This window comes from Temnothorax longispinosus, chromosome 7 (assembly GCF_030848805.1).
Source record: "Temnothorax longispinosus isolate EJ_2023e chromosome 7, Tlon_JGU_v1, whole genome shotgun sequence".
Lineage (NCBI taxonomy): Eukaryota > Metazoa > Arthropoda > Insecta > Hymenoptera > Formicidae > Temnothorax > Temnothorax longispinosus.
Window position 1 is genome coordinate 3,011,120 of NC_092364.1, and position 25,349 is coordinate 3,036,468.

At 43.1% G+C, this 25,349-nt stretch overlaps 2 long non-coding RNA genes across 6 annotated transcripts in view; both read right to left on the minus strand.

Annotated features, from left to right (window-relative positions):
- Positions 1-25,349, minus strand: part of LOC139816875 (uncharacterized) — a 159,236-nt gene that overhangs the window by 65,655 nt on the left and 68,232 nt on the right. The gene's annotated exons all lie outside the window — the stretch shown is intronic.
- Positions 2,656-7,591, minus strand: LOC139816585 (uncharacterized). 2 transcript variants are annotated; one of them, XR_011733040.1, is made up of 4 exons: positions 6,109-7,591; positions 5,703-6,000; positions 4,544-5,637; positions 2,656-4,458 (listed from the first exon to the last, which is right to left on the minus strand). It is a non-coding gene; the product is annotated as an uncharacterized lncRNA (long non-coding RNA). The 2 variants fall into 2 exon arrangements; XR_011733039.1 differs by having other exon boundaries at positions 5,703-7,591.

Here is a 25,349-nt window from a genome sequence, read left to right on the forward strand (position 1 = left end):
CGTGCCCTCGCTTGATGCCATCCCCCCGCGCGCCACCTCCCCCATCCCCCTATCCTCACGTCAACGTTAACAACGTCAAGGGTGGCCTGCTAGCTTTGCCAGCGAAGTGTTTGTCAGGGGATTAGACCGCTCGATGTCCGGCCTTGCTGTTGAATCACGACGATCCGTAGGACATTTCAGTGCGGATGCACTCCGGCCACCCTTCAAGCTGCATCCCTTCCGAGCGATGATCCCATAGGCGCACGTGCGGTGCAGTATTTGGGGCAATCATTATAGAGTTCCTGCAAGTTACGACATCGACGTTATGTGGTTTCGCTTTTCATTATCGAGTTTATAAGTCCTACGGTTTTTCAGGCTCCTTTTTTACGATTCGATTAGTGTTTCAGTCTTATTCGTTCAGTTTTAAGTACAGCTGTCTTATACGGAGTTTTATCCGATGTAGACATTATATCCCAAATTATTATTTTATTATTAACTCATTTTTAACACAACATTGAATAAAACTTTTCAATGTTTTTTTTCAACTTTTTATAAAATTGAAAAAGAAATACATATATATGAGAAAATTTAGTGATACACCCGGTATAGCTCGTATCTCATTTTAGTGCGATTTCTCTCTCCATCTCTTTCTCTGATATACGAAGCGCGCTTATTAATCCTTAACAATCGTGCATCGCTTGCATGGAAACATACTAATTATGTTAATTAACATTGAACTTTATTAATCACGTGCATGTCGATATTTATAATTCGAAAAGGAGGGAGCAATTATTTATACTGATATTTTAAAAAGACGTCTCTAATATTAGTATTCTTACAGTATACTAAAAATGTTTATCAAAACGCTCATTTTCTGAAACAAAATTATAAGAAACAATTAATTTGTAACCAATTTATTTTCGGGTTAGGTAAGGTGCAATCCGTGAAAGAATATCTTTCTACAAAAGAATATATTTGTTAGATCTTTCTACAACTGAAAAAAAAGCGAATTATCGATGGCAGCTTGCTGAGGAGGAAACTTGCGAGAAACACGCGGCATTCGTCACTTCGTGGCCACCCGTAGCGTGAAACGGTCGGAAGCGTCGTTGCTCGCAAGCGGAGTCTGCCGGCTTCCGTTCCGCCGCCCCCGTCCCTCATCCCGTCGCCCGTTCGCTCACGCTGCCGCCTCGCTAACCCCCCCAGCCATCCTTTTGGTCTCACCGAGTGCGCCATCGCGCGCCCCGTTCCGCGCGCTTCCACCGTGCCGCGCCGAGTCGAGTCGAGTCGCGCTACATCTCGCCCCCATTCCCTTCGTCGTTTTCCGTCCCCTCGCCTGCCGCCACGAGTCGCCACTCTGCGCGCACGGCCGCGCTTAAGTATCCCCCATCCCCTGTGTGCGTCCCATTCCCTCCCATCCTATCCCGAGCGACCGACCAACCGCCCCCCGTCCACGCTCTTGCCGATATTTCCCGCCGGTGGATGGGCAACTACTGACCCGGGTCCTGCTTCCAACCACCGGTACTCCCTGCCATCTCGCACTCGTCGTTTCTGTCGCTCTGCCGAGACCTCGAGACTTCGATCCCGCTCGTCGAATCTCTCAAACTTGTCTGTCTGTCTTCGTCTCTGTCTCTCCTCTGCTCTCTTTCTCTCCCTTACTCTTGGCGCCCTTTTGTCTCTCGGTGAGCCACCTTCTCGTTAGATATCTGCTTTCCTCCCTCTTTCCCTCCCTCCCTCCCTCTCTCTCTCTCTCTCTCTCTCTCCCTCTCTTCCTCTCTCTTCCCCTCCCTGCCTCAATCTTCTACCCCGTCTTTCGTTCATCCTTTCGTTCAAAGCGCCGCTGTACTTTCTCCGCTGCGGAGACGAGGCGGAATCCGAGAGGCTCCGCGAGTGAATTCAGCGTAAAGAGTCCGGGGACGAAACTTTCGCCGTCGAGCGAGAACGCGATGCGATGGTACCGAAAGAAGAGGGAAAGAGGGAGGGAGAGAGAAAGAAAGAGAGAAAGGGAGGGAAGAGACTCGGTCGCGTAATAAGCAAGCGAGCCGCCAGTGCGCCGTAGGTGGCACGAGGCTCTGGAAGCACGTCGTCCCTTTTTTTCTCGCCTTTTTTTCTCCTCTCTTTCACGCTCGCTTCTCTTCGCGCTTTTTCTTTTTATCCTCCATTCCCCTCGCCTATCTTTTTTCGCGCTCATTTCAGAACTCTCATCCTTTCCACCTTCTCTTCTTTTTCGGGTTCTTTTTTTTTTGCTTGCAGCGAATGCACTTTTGGAAAATTTAGGGATACCGATGCGCGTCCTCGGCCCTTAAGTTTTCAGGTCACCTACCGCGCCGGGACGAACGCGAAAAGTAAGATATATGTTGCATCTCGATCGATGATCTCGGCGTAGGAGCGAAGCGGTCGCCGTTCCTATTGCTTTGAAAAGTCGGATTGAAACGTGATTCATTTTTTTATCTTTTTTTTCCTTTCCTTCGTGCTACTTAGTGCCGCCACCCTTCCACTCTTCGTCGCCTGTCGATTCGCTTCCGGACGAAGTTATCGAGTCAGCGACGAGTGATGGAGCTCGCGGTGGACTTTATCGCAACACGATATAATTATATAGAAATATAATCATAGCCAGAAATACGTAACTTTATTTCCCCATGCGGTTATATCCATAAGGAAAAAATGCGGCGGATCGTAATAGATTTTAATGTAGAAAATTTAGAGCTCTTGTTGCAATTTTCATAAAATTATATTGAAAATTTATTATTTATATCATGATCATAATAAATTAAATAGCTACCAGGGACCCGGACCGGACGAAAATATCGGTTCGATTCCGGTTTCGGTCCATTAAAATACTTAATAAAGGTTTCGGCTTCGATTTCGGTTTTCTAGCTAACAAAAGTACCGGTATTTCGCAAATTACAGTTTTTTCCGGTTCCGGTTTATTAAAATTTTCTTGAAATTTTTATTAAATTAAATTATTTACATATGCATACTGCGTGTGTGGATATGTACTTAAGTTGTAAATCTTAGTTTTTGATACATGTGTTTTTATTTTACATTACATACACATGTTTTTATTTTTTATTTTAATTTATACGGATTGTACATAAAATATGTATAATAATTAATAATATGTTATAATAAATGATGATATTTCGACGTAGATGTCATTTCTTCATTGTTTTCTATGTTTTTATTTTCTGGTCTTAGTTTTTTTGAAGATATAATGACTTTTAACGGTACCGGTTTCGATTCCGGTCCTATAGGCTTTATAAAATTTCCATACAGTTTACGGTTCCGGTCCGACAAAAATATCGGTTACGGTACGGTTTTCGGTTTCGGTTCGGGTCCCTGAAAAATATATAAAACAGGGAACAAGATATTGAAAAAGAGACAGCGATAAGATGGAAAGGGATAACGACAGCAAAGAGGAGAACTCCGATTACTCTTGTTCACCAGTAACGAAGAATGAACTCCTGACCGCGGCGAAATATCGCGCCATAAAGTTCGCTATCCTCCTCGTTCTGTATAGCTATCTCGATCTCTCTGTTCCTTTTCATTTGTTCAAAGTCCTTAAGCAGACTTTTTCTCCATGTTCTCCATTGGAAAACCAAGAACGAAAGAAAATTTCACCTCTTTCTTCTTCCATTTCCCATTCTAGAAAATCTCAATTCTTTCAAGACCTTGTCTTTTTCATTTCTTTTTCTATTCATTCCTTACATCCTTTACATCCTTACATTTTATTTATCAGTTTCCTGTCGCTCTTGCCTTTCCTGTAGTTCTTTTTTCACATATTAGTTCAAAAACTTGTCCTTCATCGAATATCACGAAATAATTATCTATTGTATTTTTACATATTGCATCTTTCTTCTTCTTCTTATGTTAGTCGTTTCCCTCATGGCTGAGAGGATCGTGACCTTCATGGTCAGTTGACATGTCTACCATGTGTCTCCAGTAGGAGCGGTCCTCTGCCTTGCGAAGGATTTCGTGTAAGGGAGCTCTAGTCGCACCGATGATTTGGTCTATTTTGTTGGCGAACGTCCTCTGGGTCTTTTGCCATCGACTTTATCAGTTATTATTAGTCTTTCTAGACTGTCATTATTTTCTTTGCTAAATTCCCAAAGTATGCAAGGTTTCGCTGCAGGCACACCGATGAATGGCGTTTCTTAATGTTGAGTTCTTGTAAGATGGAAATATTGGTTCTAAATGCGTGCCACGGTATATTCAACATCTGTCGCCAACACCAGATCTCAAAGGCATCGATTTTTTGCCTTTTTTTAGCACGCAGAGCCCACGTTTCTGCACCGTACATAAAAATGGAAAACACTAATGTTTATACCACGGTTATTATATTACGGTTATTCCACACTCTTCTCAAACGGCTCATTGCCGATTTAGCCATGGCGACTCTGCGCTTAACTTCGTCCTCACATCCACCGGTGTCAGAAAGCAGAGAGCCCAAGTACACGAATTTATGGACAGTTTCCAGGTCGTCTAGGTTATATAAAACAATAAATAATGTATAAACAGACGCACAATCTAAATATAATAAATGTAAAGATATTAATAAATAAATTACCTTGACAATTTTTCTTCCTTAATCCACAGTCCTGATCGTGATAATATATTTCTTAGACGGCCGTAGTCGATATGGATTTTGACATATATGTAACAAATGTATTTCTCAGGAACATCCTTTTCCTTTTTTAATAAAAAATTACAATGTCCATGTTGCCAGCATAATATATAACCTCTTCACGACTGCTCGCGACTCGCGATCGCCCGGCTTCGACCGGCCAATCACACGCGCGGATAGGAGATAGGAGGATAGGAGAGCAGAATTACGATAAAATCAAGAATAAAAAAAAAATCAAGAATTTAAAAATGTATTTCAGAATCGTCAAGAATTTAAAATGTATCATAGCCTTAACCCTTATAATTTATAGCGAATGGTGTACAAATTATTTTACAGACTAATAAGTATTTAAGATGATCTGTAAATATAAAAATTAGATTATAAACAAGCCTTAGTGCGCACTCAGTGTGCACTAGTGCAAGCGTCCGAATTCGCTATTAGGTACCATACACTGAGAAAGAAACTTTGGTGCTGGGGTGCCAAAACCTTAAATAGTTGATTCTATTTTAGTTGACCCAGCGAGAAATGACCCATCGAAATAACCCATCGTCTAATCAACGTCGAAATCATGATTTCGACGTTGATTAGACGATGGATTATTTCGATGGGTCATTCCTCGTCATTTCTCGACTACACTATTGGGAATGGCTAAACTGCGATACGCTATCTGGTGGCGAAAACAGAACTAAAAAGAGTAGGTCGCCGGCTGCCACATAAATAAATCGACTTAAAAAACTATACACATAGTGGCACTCCCCGGAAAATTTTACCCCTATTTCATATACTTTTGGTAAAAATTCGGTTCAGGGAATAAGCACATACGTCGTATTGTAGAGTGACAAGTGACCTACTCTCTCCGGCCATTTTGCCTTGTGACGTCACGACGTCAATCCCAATAGTTGTTTAGTAGTAGTGTTTATTAGTAGTAGTTTACACCGACCGTTTGATACGCGTACCAAGTACTATATCCGTATCAAATTCGTATCAAATCTCGGTTTACACCGAGATAACCAGAGATTTTCCATTCTTTTTTTACTCTAAAAAATATGATGGCGGTAATAGAATCTAAGTCTAAATAGAATCTAAATCTAAAAAAACTTACTTTTTTATATAGTATTTCCATAAGGTTTTTCAGACGATCGATATGTTTCCTGTAATTTATAATTTTCCTGTTCAATTCTCTTATTAGTTTTTTGTAGGAGGCCACCTCCATCTCCACTTTTTTATCTTTCTCTCTCCTTTTCTTGAGATGTTCATCGTTCAACTTTAGTTGAAGAGTCAAGCTGTCGATTTTATTTTGCAATATTGCAGGTTCTTCTGCGATAGTTTTTAAAACATTGAAAAAAATCCGGTGTATCATCTCCTCGGTGTCCTGACCCGACACTGGGCAGGTCTTTGATCTGCAACAATTCCACAGATGAAGCTAAACACATTCATGTGCAAGCAACATAAAACATTTTCAAAAATTATAAAAAAAACAGAAATGTTTAATAGTATCAAATATTTACCTTTCCAACCAATGATTTTAGGGCATCAGATCTTTGGAAGGTTTCTGTTTAGTCAATAACCATTAATTTTGTCTTTGACTTATTTACAGTCTACTCAGTCTAGCTACTATTACAAATGCACAGATTAAAATGATAATGGTTAACTGAAAAATGATAATAAATCGGCGACAAGTAGACTTGAAATTCATCAAAGGATCACTCATTATGATGAGGTGTGTCTTGTTTTTATACGTTCTGTGAATCATATCAATCTCGCTATTTGTTTATCAATAAAACTCGTCGACGCACTCGCATCCCTAATTAATGCCTAGGGCACTTAGGGCTACTGTCGAAGAAAACTTACAGCTTCCGGCACGTATTACGAACGGCGCGATTTTATCCCGCATTATCCTACATCAATTATTAATCCAAAAATGCACCACTCTCGATAGGACGGCCGCGCTGCGTCACGCCGCGAATATAACGCTTATCGATTTTCGCGGCGCGACTCTTTAATCTTGGTAATCGAGCGAGCGCTCCCGCGGCTGCCCCTCCCGTTGCGTCGCCTATTCATTAACGGCGTAAACGGCGAGTGACAGCTGGCGCGTTGTCAAGTCCCGGCGTGCGTACGCACACACACACACACACACGCGCACGCCCGCACAAACGACGAACGCACGCACGCACGCATGTACTCACATCCATCGCGAGCGTATATCCGCGGGTGCAGAGCGGTAACTATAGAAAATGGTGCACGCTGCGAGTCCAAAAATTTAGGATTAAATTCTAATTTTTCAATTATTTGATGTAAATCGCCTTTATCGACATTATTTTTTCTATAAAAAATTTCATTTAAATGTAATTATCTGTGACGACTTGTCTATAAAAGTTATCTCGTATCGAATCTTAACGCAGTTAATTATTAATATTATTTTTGTTTTATTTTTTTTATTGTTTGTCAAATCGCAAATTAAAAGCCGAATTATAATTCTCTCCTTTTAATTTTCTATTACTTTTCAAAGAAACTCAATTTTTGTTTAATGCATAATCTGCTGTCCTTTCTATTTGCAACAAATTTTTGCTAAATTATTGTATTATTAAAACTTTATAATAATGTTATTACACTGTTATGTGCGTACCATAATTAATCTTGCCTCTACGTATGCCATTTGGTGGCAAAGTGGCGATTAGAGGCTCACTACGGGCGCGTGTAACTCTAATTACTTCAGTGCGCGTGTGTACACGCGGATTCACGCTCATCGCGAGCACGGCACGTGGAGCTTGGGGTTGGCGCACGTGGTACACAAGAAGTCCCCGGAGGCGCTTTGCACCCTACCGTCAGGAAAATACGACCGCCGATGTATCTCTTTAACGCCTCTAATATCTTTAATGTTCCACCTCCCCCGGACAGGGTCAGACGGGGCTTGGCCAAAGATTCTCTTTAATGCGCCTGTAATATCGGTAACGTCCTGCAAACTGACGGATCTCGTTATCTTTTACGAAGCTCGGCGATATCAACTAACGCGCCAATTACGTCGTCACGTTATTTTATGCGTCGCGACATATCGATGATCTCAACGTTGATCATTATGTATATTTTATCTGCGTAAGAATAGATAAAAAAAGACGAACTCAAAGTTCTTAGAGTAATCTAGGAAATATAAAGACTTTTTTTTTTTAGAGACCTCTTTTCTGTGACAATATTTTTCCATTTTTATAAAGCATACGTTTAATCGCTCGCTTGTCGGTGATAGCGCGAGATCGCTCGTTATCGTAGATAAAATATCATCGCCGTGAAAGCTTGTCGAAGAGTACGCGCGTCCTTTTAACTTTCCCGTAATATCTCGTAATGTCTCTCAAATTGGCACGAGCCCGTAGAACGACGGACAGAGATAACGCCACGAGCTGGAACTCCAACACCTCTAATGTCGAACGGTCGTCAGCGGCGCGGCATGAAATATTCAGGTCAGCGACGAGAACGTCGACGATCTTGGCGGACTTCGCCCCGTCCGTCGATCGATCTGTCGACTCGCAACGCGAATATATACGCGACAAATAACACGAGCCAGGTGAAGTAAAAATCTCGGATTTATCTTTGTGACATGCGTCCAATCCAGTCTTCAACTATCAATAATACAGATGCATGCGAGCGATGTCTTTGCGTTTAGCTTTAATCAGTCGTATGAATGAACGATAGCAAATAATGGATATCTTGGTATGAAATATGAGTAAAAATGACAAACCTGTCAATATGACGAAATATGATTTATTTATGTATTTGGTTTACAGTTTGAATTATTATATTATTTCTATACATGGGGCTAAACCGAAGATTTTTATATAAATATTTGTATGAAAATGAGATTTACACAAGCCTTAAAAGTTTCAAAAATCCCTTATAAACCTAAAATTATTACATTAGCGAGTAGTTGGTGATTATTGTGAACGCTTGATGAAATACGAAGAGGCGATTAATCCCAGACACGTACGTAACGTTTCAGAGTTCACACGTGTCTAAGATTCTATTTCAAGAAAGATGCGATGCGGTCGGTGACAGACGGCTGCTCCGTGCACAGCGCCAGCGCGATAAGCTTAATGACACGGTCTGTCGGCGCGATCACCGACGTCACTCCGATATTTAGTCCGGCGGGAATTAAACGGCTGGACGATAACGACGGCGGCGGTGGCGGGACTCTAATATCTCTAATGTCAATTCCCTGTCCCCGGGCCGTAATATCGGTCTCGTAACCGACCGAACGACGGTCTTAATAAACTTGCGAGCTCTCGCGTTATTGCGATTTTATATTTTATTATCGTTAGCCGCCCTCGGCTCTCGCGAAGGACCGTGATGATTTCGCAATCATCCCCGTAACAACATTTCAGGGTTATTCCAATTAAGAAATAAGACAGGAGACTAGCGCGGATTTTATTCTCGTCGCGAGTTATCGTCAGACGTTCACAATTAACATATTTTTCAAGAAATTATACCGATTAGAATGTTATATTTTTTATTATTTTATAAATGGAAAGTCGTCTTTTCCACTACTGTGAGAACAATTTCACGACGCTCTCGTTCTCCTTCTCTCTGGTTTCTCCGCCTCTTTCTTTCCTTCTCTCATATCAGGTAAAATATTAAGTATATAATATTTCGGTGGATTCGTCGCGAAAAGTCAGCCATCAGCCGCGTAAGCGACGCGAGGCGAGAAAAGGTGGCCAAAGGATGAATAGGCGATCTCGCGAAGTAGGCTTTATATTTATCGCGGCAATAAGGCGAGACTCGACGCCGGGCGTCGTCGGACCGAGAGGGAGGCAAGGACCGACGTCGTTGGGACAATCGGTGGCCGTTGTTATCATTAACGACGCGACGTCCAATGCGACGTCGGCGTTCACTCCGCCTCCGTTTCTCTCTTCCTGTCGCTTACCTTCTCCTCTCCGCTCTCTTTCATCGTTCCCTCTTACCGCCGACTCGTCATTGCTGCCTCGTTTCGGCTCCCCGCACTCGTCCTGAGATCCACGACCGTCTGCGGAACTCTACCGGGTGTCCACCGTGTGTGTCGTATAGTTCTTTTTCAGAATATGTGCGATGATTTAAGAATGTATGCGGCAACGAAGAATCGAGATTGAACTTCTGACTAATATAAAATACATGATTGAGATAAAAGTACCGACAATTGATAATTTATATCAGGAATTATTAAAGGATACGTGAAGAAAAAAAATTGCGATATCATATTTCTAATTAAAATTCTAATACAGTCATACTCGGATAATAATTATCGGATATATTAGTGTGGAAAATATAACTTTTACGCGAGAAGTCAAAAAATCGGTGACAAAATTCACTTTGCGCGTCTAAATTTTGTTAGGATTTTCTGCACTTGACGAAATTTCACGGAGGATTAGCTTGTCTCGTGACGCGCCGCCGAGAGAGATGAATCATCGTTAGCGAAAGTTTCGCTGTTGTCACCCCCTCGTCGCGGTACTCGATTAAAGGCATTAGGATCGTCCTCCGTGGCGAGGGTGCGCGCTCGGGGGAATCCCGTAGACGAGGAGAGGCGCGGGGAAAGCTTGTTTGTTCGGCACCTGCCGCTCACGCGCGCGTGTACGAGGTCGCTGGTCCCCTAATCCGATCGTGACGCACGTGCGTGCGTCTACGGACCCCCCACTAAAAGAGTTTACACACTGCTGCCCCTTTCCTCGTTCCCCCGCCGAATCCTTCCCCGATCGGTCGATCGAAGGAGGCTTCGCCTCGAATCTACCGCGATGAATCTCAATGAGGCGTGTGAGTCGCGCGACGTGACTTTCGTTCCACCTTTTGCAACTGCACGCTAATTCATTTAACTCCGGATGACGAACCTCTACATACTTCGAAAACACTTTTTCGGCTATTTTAAGTTACTTATCAAGATGTAAGTGGAATTGAAAGATATTTGTGTTTGAGGTACATTTTTCTATCAATATAATATATATTTATTAATGTAGTTAACTAAAATCTATTTATATTTGTCTATTGTGGTATAAAAAACAACCATTATAGGATTGCTTATAAATGTCTATTCTATTTTAGAATAGACCAAATATTTTTTATTTAATCCCGCAAATTATATTTCGTCCTATTAAGAGAAGCTTAAAAAGATTTCATTTTTAATACTTTTAATAGCTCATCATAGTTTTCCGTCTCATTTTCCTCATTATTTTGGCTGCAATCTTTTCGGCACATTTAAAGCCCCCATTTTCTAATCAGCTTGTCAATTGGACTTTACACAGTGATTGTGGCCAGTCTTGATCCGACGCTATCGAGCACGACGCGCGGCGCGATGCGTGCTCTCTCATTCATCTCTGTTTCCGATGCGGCACGTGTCACCGCTTGTTTCTCCGCTCGTTTAGAGGCTCGAATTAATATCGCCCGAGGACGTTGCGACTTGCGACGCCATCCCATAAATAAAAGCCGAGAGGGTCGTGACGAAAACGAGTCGAGGGGATGACGATACCGCGACGGGGGGCAGGCAGCGTGACCGTCAGTAATTCGATTTTTGGTTTCTTTGGGGGAAGTTCTCTTTTATAAAAATGTCGCAATGCATAAAAAGCTGAAAACCCTATTACATATGTCGCCGCACACACGACAGTTTAACTTAAAATATATTATTTTTTTCATTTTTCGACATGTCTATGAAATAGTACATAGTTAAATAGTTATTCTGGGAAATGGCCCGATAAATTCTCAAAGGTTTAGTTAAAATCCCTCATTAAAGGATGTTTCATGATTTCCGAAATATTCTACGTACTGCACTATGGTTAATTTAATAAACGCGTTTTGGAAGTGCACGGGTATGCGGAATTTTGTATCAAAGACATGAACATAATGGCGGATTGTGCGTATAATCGTCAATGCGTACCGTCAATGTGACATTATGTTCGCACACGTGTGTCCGTGTGCATATACGTGCATCATCGTAATTTTATATTCCGTTACGAAGGGCGGTAGAATACGTAATGTTGAAATAGCTCCATCATTATCACCGACATGTTCCACATATCATTCTATGTATCATTTTATATATCTATATATTTTACGCGAAAGTTAGTAGCTTATCGCAAAGTTACATAGAGCTATTTGTTACGTCAAATATTTATGGACTATTAAAAATTGTGTATCAAACGCCAAGATGAATTATATGAAGCACAGAGTGCGTGTGTATCTCACATTTAATTACATTTGTTTATGTAGGTACATGTATCATGCGAAGAATATAATGCGAAAGGAAAATCATAATTGCTTTCTGAAGCAACGTTGGCCAATGCGGTAAACAGAATTTTAATTTCCATTTAATTTAACAAGGCTATTAGCTTTCAATATTAAACATTTGTGAGAAAGAACGGTGTCATATGTTTCCAAGATGAATATCCAGGTCGAAGAATTTACGTACGCGAAGAATCTAGAATCTAAATTATCTAGAATACGATAGTTTTACATACGATAATTTTTCCTAAGGCACCAAGTGCGTCATCAAATCGTCATCTCCGATGGCTGTAATGACATTTATTTTCGCTAAAGAGCCCGCTGTCCCTGCCCTCGCAATTGATCGCGCGATCGATCACACTTATTTATCAACGATTCTCTCTCTCTCTCTCCCTCTCGTCTTTCTCTTCCTATTTTACATCGCTGTTGTTTTTTATTTTTCCCCTTCCAGTCACGTTTCGCGCTTGCCTCCCGCGATCGATCAATCACTCGCGTTTCCCAACGCGTCGCGACGCGTCGTCGGCGCGTCGCGTCGATGGTAACGGATCGGTGGCCGCGGAATGTGACGTTACGGATTTCGCAATAAATGCGACGACACGCGCGGACGATTTCCCGTAGCGCGCGCCAGGAGAGCCAGGGGCCGCGGTATAACGACCGCAATGCAGATTTTTATGCGCGACACGCATAATATTGGCGTCGCGGACACGCGCCATGTAACGTGCAACTGGCAACCGATTGGCGCGCTGTAGTTTGGCAAATGTCCGGCGTTGTAATCACCGAAAGTAGAACGTGATGCAGCGCCAGAGAGAGAGAGGTGAATGGAATCGCCGACGAGGGCGAATCGAATTCCGCATTAAAAACTTGCCCGCAAACTTACTTCTGCTCGCGCTTCGGTTTGTTATACTAATTCTTCTGATCGGCACATAGAAGAGGGAGCAGTTACTCTGATATCCGTACTTTCTCGTACTTTCTTCACATTACGATTCTTTCCCGATTTACTTTCCAATCGCATTTATCTTGGATTGCAGGAAAGATCAAGTGGCGAATGAAACAATCGAGCAGGAGATAATTTCACAAAAACAGCTATTGAATTTTTGATCGAAATTTTCCTCCAATAATTTTATGAATATGTAGATGCGCAAGACTATGATTTTTCGTATCTCAATACCTTATTCATATCAAAGTCACAATAAAATATTAACAAAAATTTTACATGCTTAATTTGAACTGGAAGTGTTAGATCCGTTCGGATTGAATTTTTCATCGTCCATTAGAAATTTTCACGAATTAAACGTTATAATTGCAGGTGATCGATGAAAATCTATCTGCTTCGCAGTGATGTGACTCGTCAATTTGCCATGAAAATGTCACTTTTAATGCACATTTGCGATCATGCAAAATGCACTCCGTGCTTCAATTATATATTATCGAAGGACCGGGCGCGTTAAACTTTAAGTCAAAAATTACATGAAGTCACGAAGGACGCGATATAACTGTAACGTGCATGTTGCAATTAAACATCTCGCGTATGTAACACACGGATACGAGACGCACGCACGTTCTCGCACTTTTTCGCGCAATCATCGTCGAGCAATCGAGATAAATTACAGCCGCGATGCTGTAGATTGTTTGACCTTTTATCATGAATTATGTATGGCTGTCCATCGGCGATGCGGTTAATCGTTCCGTACGCGAGGCCGCGATCGACGCGACGGCACAAAAATTCATAGTCGGTCTCACGCTTCACGTGAGCGGAAGCGTTCCTCCGATCGTCAGCACTCGTTCGTTTCGCGCGCGTCGTGCTTCGTATCGTGCCCAACCATCTCTCCAGCCACGCCTCGCGTCTCTGCGCGATATAGCGCCGCACCATCGAGAGCCGTCCGGCGTGGCGGAACGACTTTAACGAGGCGGCGTCCATTACAAGCGTAAATCGAGCCCGCGCATTAACCGGCGATTTACGACCGGTCGGGCGCGCTTATACCTCCATACAGCGAGAAACGTCATCGCGTTCCGCCGCGCGTAGCCATCGACAACGTTCGCCTGACCTCGATTCATTCCGCGGCTTCCGGCGATTGTCAGGGAGATTATCAGGAAATGATGCGAGGAGGGATGCAGCTGCATTTCTGTATTTTGCAGAAAAGAAATAAATAAATAAATTGGGCAGAAAATAAAAAGAATTTAAACCTAGAAACTACAAATTAAACCGTAAATCGTAATTGATCATACGTTTTGTTTTTTTCCCTCTCTTCCACACTTTTTTTTTATTTATATCGACGCGCCGGAGTAACGGTTAACCGCGGATGTTTTAAAACAATCAAGCGAATGTATCAGAGCGCCGCGAACGATTCGAAATCGGAATGAGTGCGCGCCGTTATAAAATCGAAACGAAATTGCCTACATTGATCAAATTTGCAGCAGGTGTCGCGGCTTCGATTGACGAGTAGACCCAATAAAAATTTAGCGTGACTTCTCTACGTCATTATCTAAGTATATCCTTCTTCCCTTTCTTTTTCACGATTAACCTTTCTTTAGATTAACGCAATTTTCTATCGGCAGGCGAGCATAATAATTGAACGTAAAACAATGACCAAAAAAATTTCTCTCGTCTTACGTATAAGAATTTTAAAATGTTCCTTCGCTGTCTAGAGAGCAAACATTAAAATTCCTAACGATGTGGATCGATGATAAGGGCAACAGAGAAAACTTCCGACAGCGCGCACATTTCATCCGTTTCCTGTCGACCTCATCCTCGTCTTGTAAACAAAGAACGAGCATTAAAGTTCTTAGCGAAGCGAGGAAACTCCTAACGGAGTAGGAAGCGCGTTTTTCCGCTGGGCCCATTTTAATTCCGCAGGAATACCGCGCGCGACCGTTTCGATCGGCGACGCCATCCCTGAATTATGCTAATTAAGGGTGGCACACGGTCGCGCGGTAAACGGCTGGAAATTAGGAGATTAGGGCATTAGTCGGGGGGGTAATCGCAGCCGGTGTGCCGATGCGAGACGCGCATTTTCGAAGGCAAACCCTCACACAGCGGTCGCTGAAACGAAGGGCCGGGTTTCGGCAGGGAGAAATAAGCGTGTAAATTGAAGGGAGAGACCGCGCGTTCGGGATGCACGAGTGTGAGATTCGAAAGGACATTTCTGAGAGAGCGTGCATTCGCATTTCCATTTGGTTTCTGAGCGACGGTTTTTTTTTTGGAAATATATCGCATTATTAATTTAGAAAGTTTTACGAAACAATTTATCTTATGTGTAAAAAAAGAACTTTGCCATTGTTCCGTGGTGTTCTGGAGAAAATTTTGACGGCGACCACACGGTGTAAACAGGCGAACTTTAAACCGGAATTGTTGTAGGGCGGGCAAATGGGTCAGAAAACGCAGCTGTACCCTTCGGCCAACCGTAGCAGCGAGTCTCGGTAATTAATTAATTAGCTCACCGGCGCTTCCACTTGACTGTCTGGCCGGCATCTCGTTCGTTCGCGCCGGCAGCTTCTGTCTTTCATCGTGGGTGAAATTCATCCATCGCGTAGCGCAATTTTCGTAGTAGCACGAGTGAAGAGTGACGGTTGCGTTTCATCGGGCAAGTGCGACTTTAGCAGCACAACTGTGTGTGTGTGTTGAAAATTATAAATACTTAATAAACTTAACGTTTTTCACGAGAAGTTTAATAAAGAAGTTTAAAAATAATTTTTATAATATATATTTATAAATCCAATTAGATACGTAATATAAATTCTATAACAGCGTTTAATAAATTTTATAATAAAGTTTGTAATAAGTTAGAGATCCATCGAGCTTCTGTTCTCTAAACTGTAGGACAAGCGCACAATTTTTTGGTGGATCCTTCCTCATTTGAAAGAGGAATACAAATTGCGAGTTAGCATCCTACACGCGTAGGACGAGCGTGTACAAAGATGAGGCGAATCACTTGGCGGGAAATGAAAAAAATGTCGAGATTACTTTCCACGGTTGTTGGTGCGAGAAGCAAGCGCGGACAGCCGCATTAATAATCGCGGCTCGGGGCTCGTCATTTTATTCAATTAAACACGAATGCCGGAGAACGACTCCGTGGTCGTCGGGGCGGATGGTTCCCGCGATTTACTTCCAACAGCTCTTTAAAAAAGCGAATATATATATAAAATTGCCTTTGCAACTGCGCAAATTATTCGTCATATATCTAGATGTCTTCTCTAAAATTCTTGTCAATTATATCGACTCGTTTGACTATTTACTTGGGAGTTGTATGGTTTCGCTAAATAGCGCTGCGACAGATATTTCTCATACAAGATGATCATGAAAGTTTCAGAGATGTATTCTTTAACTTTGTACGTTTTCAAAAATTTATCCAAGCGTTATAGACTCGGCTTGTTCCTCCTAGGTTTGCTGTAATCACTTTTTGATAAACTTGCGATCGCACGGCACAATTAATCAACGCGGTATGTTTATTCTCCAGCAAGTTAAACAAAGTTTAAGGTCCGCGAGACTCGGACGGGAGGTGCGGGTCTTTGTTTTATACTCGAGGCGGAAAGGACGCGGAAGACACGTCTGTTTGCTTTTCCCTCGAGTAATCTCCGCTTCTCGAGACATCCACACGCGCGCGCGGCGTTCTTCGTTATTCCGCGCAACCCTCAGGAAACTTAACGGGGTATAACGCGCGACCCGGCGGTACGCGGCGGAAACGCAGCTGCGTCGTATTATGAATAATTTATATTATATTTTATCAATATATTTTATCCTCTGTTTAATTCTACTTACTGACAGAGACATCAAGAAGTTCTGTTTAAATTAGAAACATGTGTATCTCTGGAACTTGACTTTTTAATCTCTTGGAAATGTGAATTGCTATTAATTAATTCATCACACAGGTAAATAAATCCCAGGTATATATAAATTTCTTGATAATTATAAAATGAACTAAATAAGCTTGGTGCTAAATATTGGCGCCTTTGATTAGAAGCTACTGATATTTTTATAATAGGTATCTTAATCCGACCATCCTTGCATTTTTTTATTTTCTTCTTTGTGCTTGAAATTTCATAAAGTAATCTTGACCGAATAAAATTCAATCAATTATTTAATTGCAATTATACTTTTATATTCAGTCGACAAATATCATTGGTAATTTTGAGGAAAAACTAATAAACAGTAGCGATAGTTTTTTCTGTCTGTTCGGATTTGTTTCGTCGGATCATTAATAATCGAGGAATGTATTATACAATTCCATGCAGTCTGAATCAGGCTTTAGAGCGGAGCTGTTGCCGGGAACCACGACGGTCACGTTCGTGCGGCTGCATGTTCACGCCTCGCGCGCTGCACGCTTGCGTAAGAACCTCGCGAGGAAGGCGAAAGGCAGCCGTTTACGCGTGACAATAACGTGGGGATATGTATAGCATTCAACGCAACGAGAGACCCGATATTTTCCAAGAAACCCGAAGGCGGGCGGGCTGCCTCGCCTTCTGCACCGTATAGGCAGCTCGTTCGAGAGATTACGCGCGAAAATCGATCTCGCACGCGCCCATGGAATGGCGTCGGAAAGTCGCTCGATTGCGAATAAAAAGAGGAAGCCCGGGGAAAGAACGCCACGCGTCTCGAAACGCCTTTAGAAATTTATCGCGAACTCGCCGATATCGTTTCGATCGTTTCGTGTTAATCGAACGATGAGTAAATCTGACAAAATTGGACTTGATCTTGTCTCTTTATCGCAAATTATAAAATAATTAATTAAAATTTTACAAATTATGTATGTAATTTATAATAATATTTGAAATACTTATTTCTTAAAAATTATTGCTGTTTGCGAAAGTCAATTCACTATTTACAATTACGGCCTATATGTAAATCCGATTAACACTTTTCGCATCGTACCGTATCCCGAAAAGTATTATGATGCGCCGTAATGTTACACGACAAATGAATTATTTCCATGTGACGAGAGGCGGCGCCAGCGTAATACCGCGGCGCGTCCGCGATATAAGTGTGCCGGATATACGTTCGCGTAAACGCGCAAGACGGAAGAGACTGGCTACGCGTGATAACACGTACACACGTCGCATGCCCGTGGCGCACATTCCGGACACGAGATCGACCGGGACACCACGGGGAACCGGAGATATCGAGACTCGATATTCTGTTGAGAAAGAGAGAGAGGGCGAGGGAGCGAGAGAGAGAACCGGAGAGCGCCGCGTACGTGCCGTGTCGGTACGTCATGCACCACGAAAGCCCTCCACGAAAGACCTTAGCGTCACCCTCGGCGGGTATAAAACGTACGTGCCTCTTGGCAAAGATCGCCGCGAAGTCATCTCTTTGCGTTTGCGACGCCTTTCTTTCCACGTATCCGTAAAAGCGTCGAGTATTATGAGATGATCTCTCGAAAAAAATAAGTATGACGCGGCATTTCAATAATAATTTCTATGAAAGTCGCGTGAGAGAGAGAGAGAGAGAGAGAGAGAGAGAGAGAGAGAGAGAGAGAGAGAGAGAGTAAGAAAACTTTTGCACCGAAGCGCTAAAACAAGAGAAGGAATTATGTTCACCACACATATATTTTCAGAAATTGTTTGTTATATTATTTAAATACGAATTGCAATTATTACATTATTCTGACGATATGACCGTGTGACTAATATATCTATACTTATATTCAGTATTTTGACGCGAAATTGTCACGTGGCGAGCGTACCGCGATCGCGCGATTCATACAGTATTCATTGTACTCGTTATGGTCGTTCCATAAATCTTTGCACTTTCGGCATGCTGCTTAATGGCGAAATACACAAAGCTTGTGTGAAACTAACATATTCCATTATCTCTAGATTGCATAACATTGGCGTTATACACACCGCGCGTTTCCTGCGAAGATGATTATTTTATCATTTTTGGTGACATTTCTCTGCTTCTTGATCCGTCTCGAGTTTAAAACAAGTCACGTTGTAATAATAATAACTAATAACTAAGTAACAGCCTTAAGTAGTCATGCAAACATTGCTAGAATTAAAAAAAAATTGCGTTTCGATATCTTTTTTTTATATTAGTGTACCTGCGTAAATTTAATAATTTAAACACACGTCTAATTCCAAGTAAGAAATGACCAGTCCAAACAAAGATGCATCTTATTGAGGCCAACTACCAAAATGTTGGAGTTAATAGTTTTCCATAGACTATGTCAGGTGCTATCACACATCTAATACTTGCTAGGACCGAGAATGACAAGGTCTGCCGTTGTCAGGGAATCGAGTTCTCGAACTGTCGCTCTATATCGGAGAAGATGGAGAGTAAGGTGAAAGAGAAAAAGGAAGACAGAGACAGAAAGAGAACGCTCCTCATGACTTTTTCTTTATCACGGCAGCGCCGCTCGTCGCTCGAGGTTTACGAGCGAGGTAGGGCGGCTCTCTTGCTCGTGGGTATCGCCGTCGGGTTTCGGGGGCAGGGGACCGGTGCGGGCGGCGGTTATTAATAACGCCGCGATAAACCCGGGGTTAAGCCCCGCGGGGATGACGGCCTTTGGCAAAAAGCGGAGAGAGAACTCGCCGCCCCCGCACCTTTATCCTCCCGCCTCTTTCATCCCCGCTACCCCTTTCGTTCCTCTCTCTCTCTCTCTATCTTTCTCCTTCGATGAGAGAACGCGAGGGCTGGCTTTGAGCCGAGGGTGCAGTCGAGAAAGGAAGATGAAGGGGTGGAGGATGAAGAGGGTGGATGGAGTGGAGGAGTCTCGTCCGGACGTTTATCGAGAAGCGTATATCTCTCGGGAAAGGAAGCGAGGAAGCGGAGATCCTCTCTCTTTCTCTCTCCTTTTCTTTCTCTCTCTGTCTCTTGCCTCCTTTCCCTTCTCTCTTTCTCTGTCTTTCTATTTCTAACCATTTTTTCCAGCCGTCACCGCCCTGTGATCTTCCTCTTCCTTCTCTCGTCCACCCTCTCTCATCCTCGCGCGAAGCAACGCTCAGATATGACTTGTTCAGACGTGAGGTACTGATCGGACTCGCGGATTTCAAGAAGAATTGCCAGGATATCGAGAATGATGATTGGCTAGTAATACAACGGTTTAATCCGCGGATAGTTTAACCACATCTCCCGTGAAGTATATCTTGGTATCTTGTATAAGAATAGACTTGTTTTATATTTATCTCGATCTTTCAACTGATATTCGAGATACTATTTACATTTTTCTTCTAATGAGCAATATTCTCGGGATTTTCTAATAAAGTACTGAAATGGGACTTTCTTGACTACTCTTTTTTTGGAAGAAATGTGAAGGAGATATCTCTCATTTTTGTTCATCTATCTTATTTCAATTACTATTATTAATTTCAAATACTATTATTAATTTATACTTGTCGTTTGGGACTATTATACAACGTTTCGTGGAACGCATTAGATACTATATTTGATAATTGATATACTTTGCAATGGATTAAAAAAAATTACGAAGATCATATTTTTTATCGTTCAAATTATATTTTCTATAAAGCATCAATTGACATTATTTACATTGTACACTAGAATACTGAAAATAAAGTTCCTGATTACGTGCTGCGAAACAAAAAAAAATATTTAGTCCATCAGATGTAATTACAAATTATACTTTCTGATTGTGATTCCACACATAATTATTCCGTCCAGACGTTCCGTTCTCTCTTTCTCCAAAAATATCGGGCGGCGAAAACCGATATTCACGCCGAACAGACATCGAATGGTTGATTCGCGGGGACAACCATAAATAAGATGCCGCGCTATACTACTCGCCGGCCATTATTGAGTAGGTCAGTAGTATATCATTGTAACATATGATGCGTGAGAAAATTTTCGAAAAGTATAGAAGATCAAAAGTATTGAGAAATAGCGTCTTCTCGTCTGAATCGGGCTTTACGTTTTATATTCTCCCTCTCCACTCTTTACTAGCTAGCTACTGCTACTCGTAGAAGCACTCGCGCGACGTGATACACACTGGAAACGTAATGCGCGCGGTCATCAGATATGATTCGAGTACCGGGTGTCTCGGGAATTCTTTACCGCTAATGCGGCCAGCCAGATACACGCGACGGTCTTGCCGCTTTAATGAGCATTCGCGAGCACGATTTATCCTCGTGATTCATAATTAAATAAGATATGAGGCTTGGAACGTCGTCCAGCGTCGATGAAATAAAACTCGATGTACTCTTTTTTGTTTTGACTTGTCGCACCCATAAATCGACTCGTGTTAATCAAGTAAAATCCGTTCAGGTGCAGACTTGAGGATATTGTATCCCTCTTTTTTTATCTTCAAAGTTTCCGCAAGAAGCTTGCCATCGTTTAAGTAAAATTATTTCGCGACCACACGCTGTCGCTACACACCCAACAGCGTAATTATTATTTTCATATTATGGAATTTTTCACGTCCGCGTCGAATTTCGTGTCTCGCTTTCGCGTTCTGGCTGCCTCCCGCAACTGCGACACGGCGTAATACGAAGGGAGAGGAGCGGGGCGAGAGCAAAAATCGATGCTGCCGTTTCTCATTGGCGAGTATCGATGCGACGCTCCGCTGGCGCGTATTAATATTTTCGGATAGGAAAGTCGCGCGCGCGAAGCCGGCTTTCGCGTCGCATCTCGATGATCACGATAGCAACCGAGCGCACAGAGTTTCTCGCGCGCTGCGCGATGCACCCGCGTCCTGCAATCCCAATTTTTCCCTGTTCTGCTCGCATTACAGTTCTGCAGAAAAGTTGTTTTTTTTTTTCTAATATTTCGCTGTTTGCCGAATAAGCAGCATATAATGCTTATAGAAAATTTCGCCCGAAAGCAAAAAACACTAATTCCATCTATTAATACGCTATGTTTTTCACGTATAACTTGTCATTACTCCGTTTGCATAATGCAAATGCGTTGATATTTATTTGTATTTGGCACATTTTAATCGGTACATCGACGAGTCGGCCAAATATGCGTTTTACAATTTTCTCGTATGCTTTCGAGCGACTTACATTTCTTTCAAATTAAAGAGATTTCTATTTTATATGACTTATTTCGAAAGCAATATTAAATAAAACATTTCAAAACGCAAGTATCTTTTTTTATATAATATATTTATAAAAAAGATTCAGATAATGAGAATGATGATAAATTATGGATCTACAGCTACTTCCCTCTCTTTCTCTCACACTCTTTCCTGGAGTAAACGTATTCGCACGTGCACGTACGTAACATACGTTGCCGTCCTATGCAAGTATCGTACGCGAATGAAATGTGCGCGGTTGTGCAACGCGCTTCGAGAATGACACGCACCTCGTTATCAGATGCGGCTCTGCTACTGGTTGTCGCAAAAGTCTCAGAAATCCTCGTAAAATAAGTACACGTGAAAACGACGTGAAAGCGAACGCGTGAAAAACTGGGGCAACAATTTGTTGAGATAAGAGATGAAAATAATTCCCTATATATCTATTATCTCGTTCAACAGACTGTCTAGTGTGGGATTATTTTTAGCGCTATTTAGGAGTGCGGTTTCAATTCGGTGATTTCTCCTATCTTTTTCTCAAGCATATCCGTATCGTTTTTGTACGCGTCCGCGCTGGAAGTCAGGCAAACGAAAAAGGGGATGCGGAGGTGACGGCAGCGGGGTTGTTTGCGCCGTGCAGCGTCGAGCCGTTCATTAATTACGGCGAACGAGCGGGGGTGGTGCGCGCAGCGAGTCGAGTCGAGTCGCGGCGAGGAAAGAGAGGGTGTGGGATACGTAGATAGAGAGGCACGAGCCGCGTCGGAGGCATCCATTGAATTAGCCTCGTTCCCCGTGACTACGGCCCTGAAGCCCCGCCGCCCTTGTTCGCCACGTTCAAACGTTCCGCCGCGTGCCGCGATATAACTGAGTACCGACACCTGTACAGGACGTTCCAAAATTGCCGATTTTCTAAAACGATACTGTAAGATACGAAAAATTAAAACTTGACTGATGGAGGAGGTAAGTAAACGATTGATGCATCGGCATCATGGATCTGCCGAATTTTTTCGGCATATTTATCGATCCATTTTGATATTTTAGTATCGATATGCTCTTTGTGATATTACAAATGGTACGGATGCTTTAAGGCAATTATTATCTCTCTCGTTGTGTTCGTTACTTTTTATATTTTTGAGGAGAATTATGAGAAAATGACTTAGGTTTATTTTTAAAGGATTCGAAAGAGGGACTAGCACGAGAATTAAGAATACAGGACTCTAGTCCCTATGGTCACACCTACCACGCCGATCCTTTCATCAGCGCACTTTACGAGCAATCATAATTTGTCCGCGTACCGCGTCGTAAAACGACTTTAATTTTTCATATTTGCCCTCAACACGACCGTGGCGATATAGAACTATATACGTACTAACATAGCGCACCCATTATTACCAGTTAACTCGATACTTCAAGTTGCTATAGTATTGATCATTTCTCTCCACCAGTATTTGTCACGTGGACATTTTTCTAATTGTTAACTCGAACGGAAAAACTTATCCATAAATCATGTATTAAAATCTTTCTAAATATATCACAATATTTGCCACGAAAAAAATACAGGGTTAATTATTAAAAAAAAATTTACTTTTTTCATCTTTCTTAACAAATGCGTACTTTTTGGATCCCTTATTTTTTTAATTCATTTTTTTGTGAACTTTTATCCAAACCAATGTTTAGATTTCCAACGTGTATAACTGAAGAGATATCGCGGTGTTTCAACGCTCATCAGACACAAGTATTATTCATCTCAGTTCGTTCCTCTGATACCTGCAATTTAGAGAAAGTGCGCGAGGTACATGAAACGCTCTACGCACACATCACTCCCACGCTCGTATCGTCCAAAACACCCTGTAAAGTGGCGGCGATATACAACCGCAAATATAGGTCCGCTCGCGCATTCTATACGGTGCGATCAGTTTTAGCGCATTCGTGTACGCTGAGCGTGCGAGGGTTGCGCACGGGTCGGCCGAGGGTGGGTCGGCGGGGTGCGAAGGGGGTGCCACGTATTCGTTTCGTTCATTTCGCCGCGCCGCCAATCAGCCGACTGATCGCCCGACCGAGGTCACGTCGGGGGCGAACTGCGGGGGGGATGCTGCGGGACAGCGTGCAAGCGGCAGTCCCAAATGGGGCGGGGGAGTCGGGGCAGGCAGGGGGGTGGCTCGGTCCGGCTGGCAAACGGATCGCGGCGCGCGAGCCCCCGAAACTCGATTACTCGTGCCACGCCACTCTAAACGGCATTACCCACGTGCGCGACGACCGGGATCCAGTGGCGTCACGTGGGCGGAACACGTTAGTTCGGTTCTGCTCCGTTCGGATCGAATCGGATCGGACAGGCGGGCGGACGGACGGATGGATCGATGTATGGATGGATGAACGAACAGATGGACGGACGGACGGACGGTGCAGCGTTTCACGAAGTCCGGAGAAGTTTCGATTTAATCTCGAGACTCCTCTGGCCGCGCCTGCCCTCATGTCGGAGATCGTCATGGAACTCCTGAAGTTTCCCGACGGGTTACCTTTGATTATGCCGGCGAAAGCGCTCGCCTCTCTCCGGTTCACGCATGGCGATGACGACGACCATCGCTAAGTTTCGCGTAATTATGGAGATAATTTCAGGGTCGGTTACGGAGTTCACTAACTGCGGTTAGTGATCCGCCTACCTGGAGGGGGTAGAAGAGAATACAGTTAACGCGCGGTCAGCATTACCCGATGCTGAAATAACTTGTCCGAAAGATTTAATATTTCTTTGTCACGTTGTTTTTCTTGTTCGAAAAAATAATTGCTTGATGTTAACCATGGTAAAAGCCTGAATATTTGGAAAATAATTACGATATTAAATTGCAATGACTGAGACATAAATAAAAATCATTCTTCATGTTTCTCATTTTACTTCCTTATCGCTTTACTATGTACGCGCACTTAACAGATTAACACGCAGATAACAAATCGAAAGTATTCCTACGAGAAAGATCGAACCCCTTACAGAAAGTCTTTACTCTGCAACCGCACTTTAAGTTGGATTCTGGTTGCACCTAAAAACGGGACGATGGTCTTTAACGGCGGGTTAACGTCTCTCTTTCTGTCGAAGACGCCGGCCTGTCGTATGAAGCCGTCGACGTGATTTCCGCCACGCCTTCGCGCTCATCTCGGCACCGCCATCGCTTTTTCCTAGTTTACCCTCCTCTCCCTTCTTTCGTGACGTCTTCGCCGTCGTTGTCATCGTCGTTGTCGTTGTCGTTGTCGCCGTCGTCGTCGAAGTGGCCGTCGCCCAGACAGACTGGCTGGCTTGGCTGGCTGGGCTGGTTGGCTGGGAATGATGGATACCGCCTGTTTTTCGTTCGTTTCAGCGGGCGGCCGCTCTCGCCAGGAGCTCTCGCCTTTATCCCGCCGCGTTAGCGAGGCTTTCCGCTGATCCTGGAAGCACGAACCGCTCGAAATCGTCCGGAGGTGGAGTCAACACCCCGTGTTGCCTCGCTTTTTCTCCCTGCCTGCCACCTGTCTCTCGCTCTCTCGCGCTTTACGCCATCTCGTTTCCTCTTTTCATCACCATCTCTCGCCAT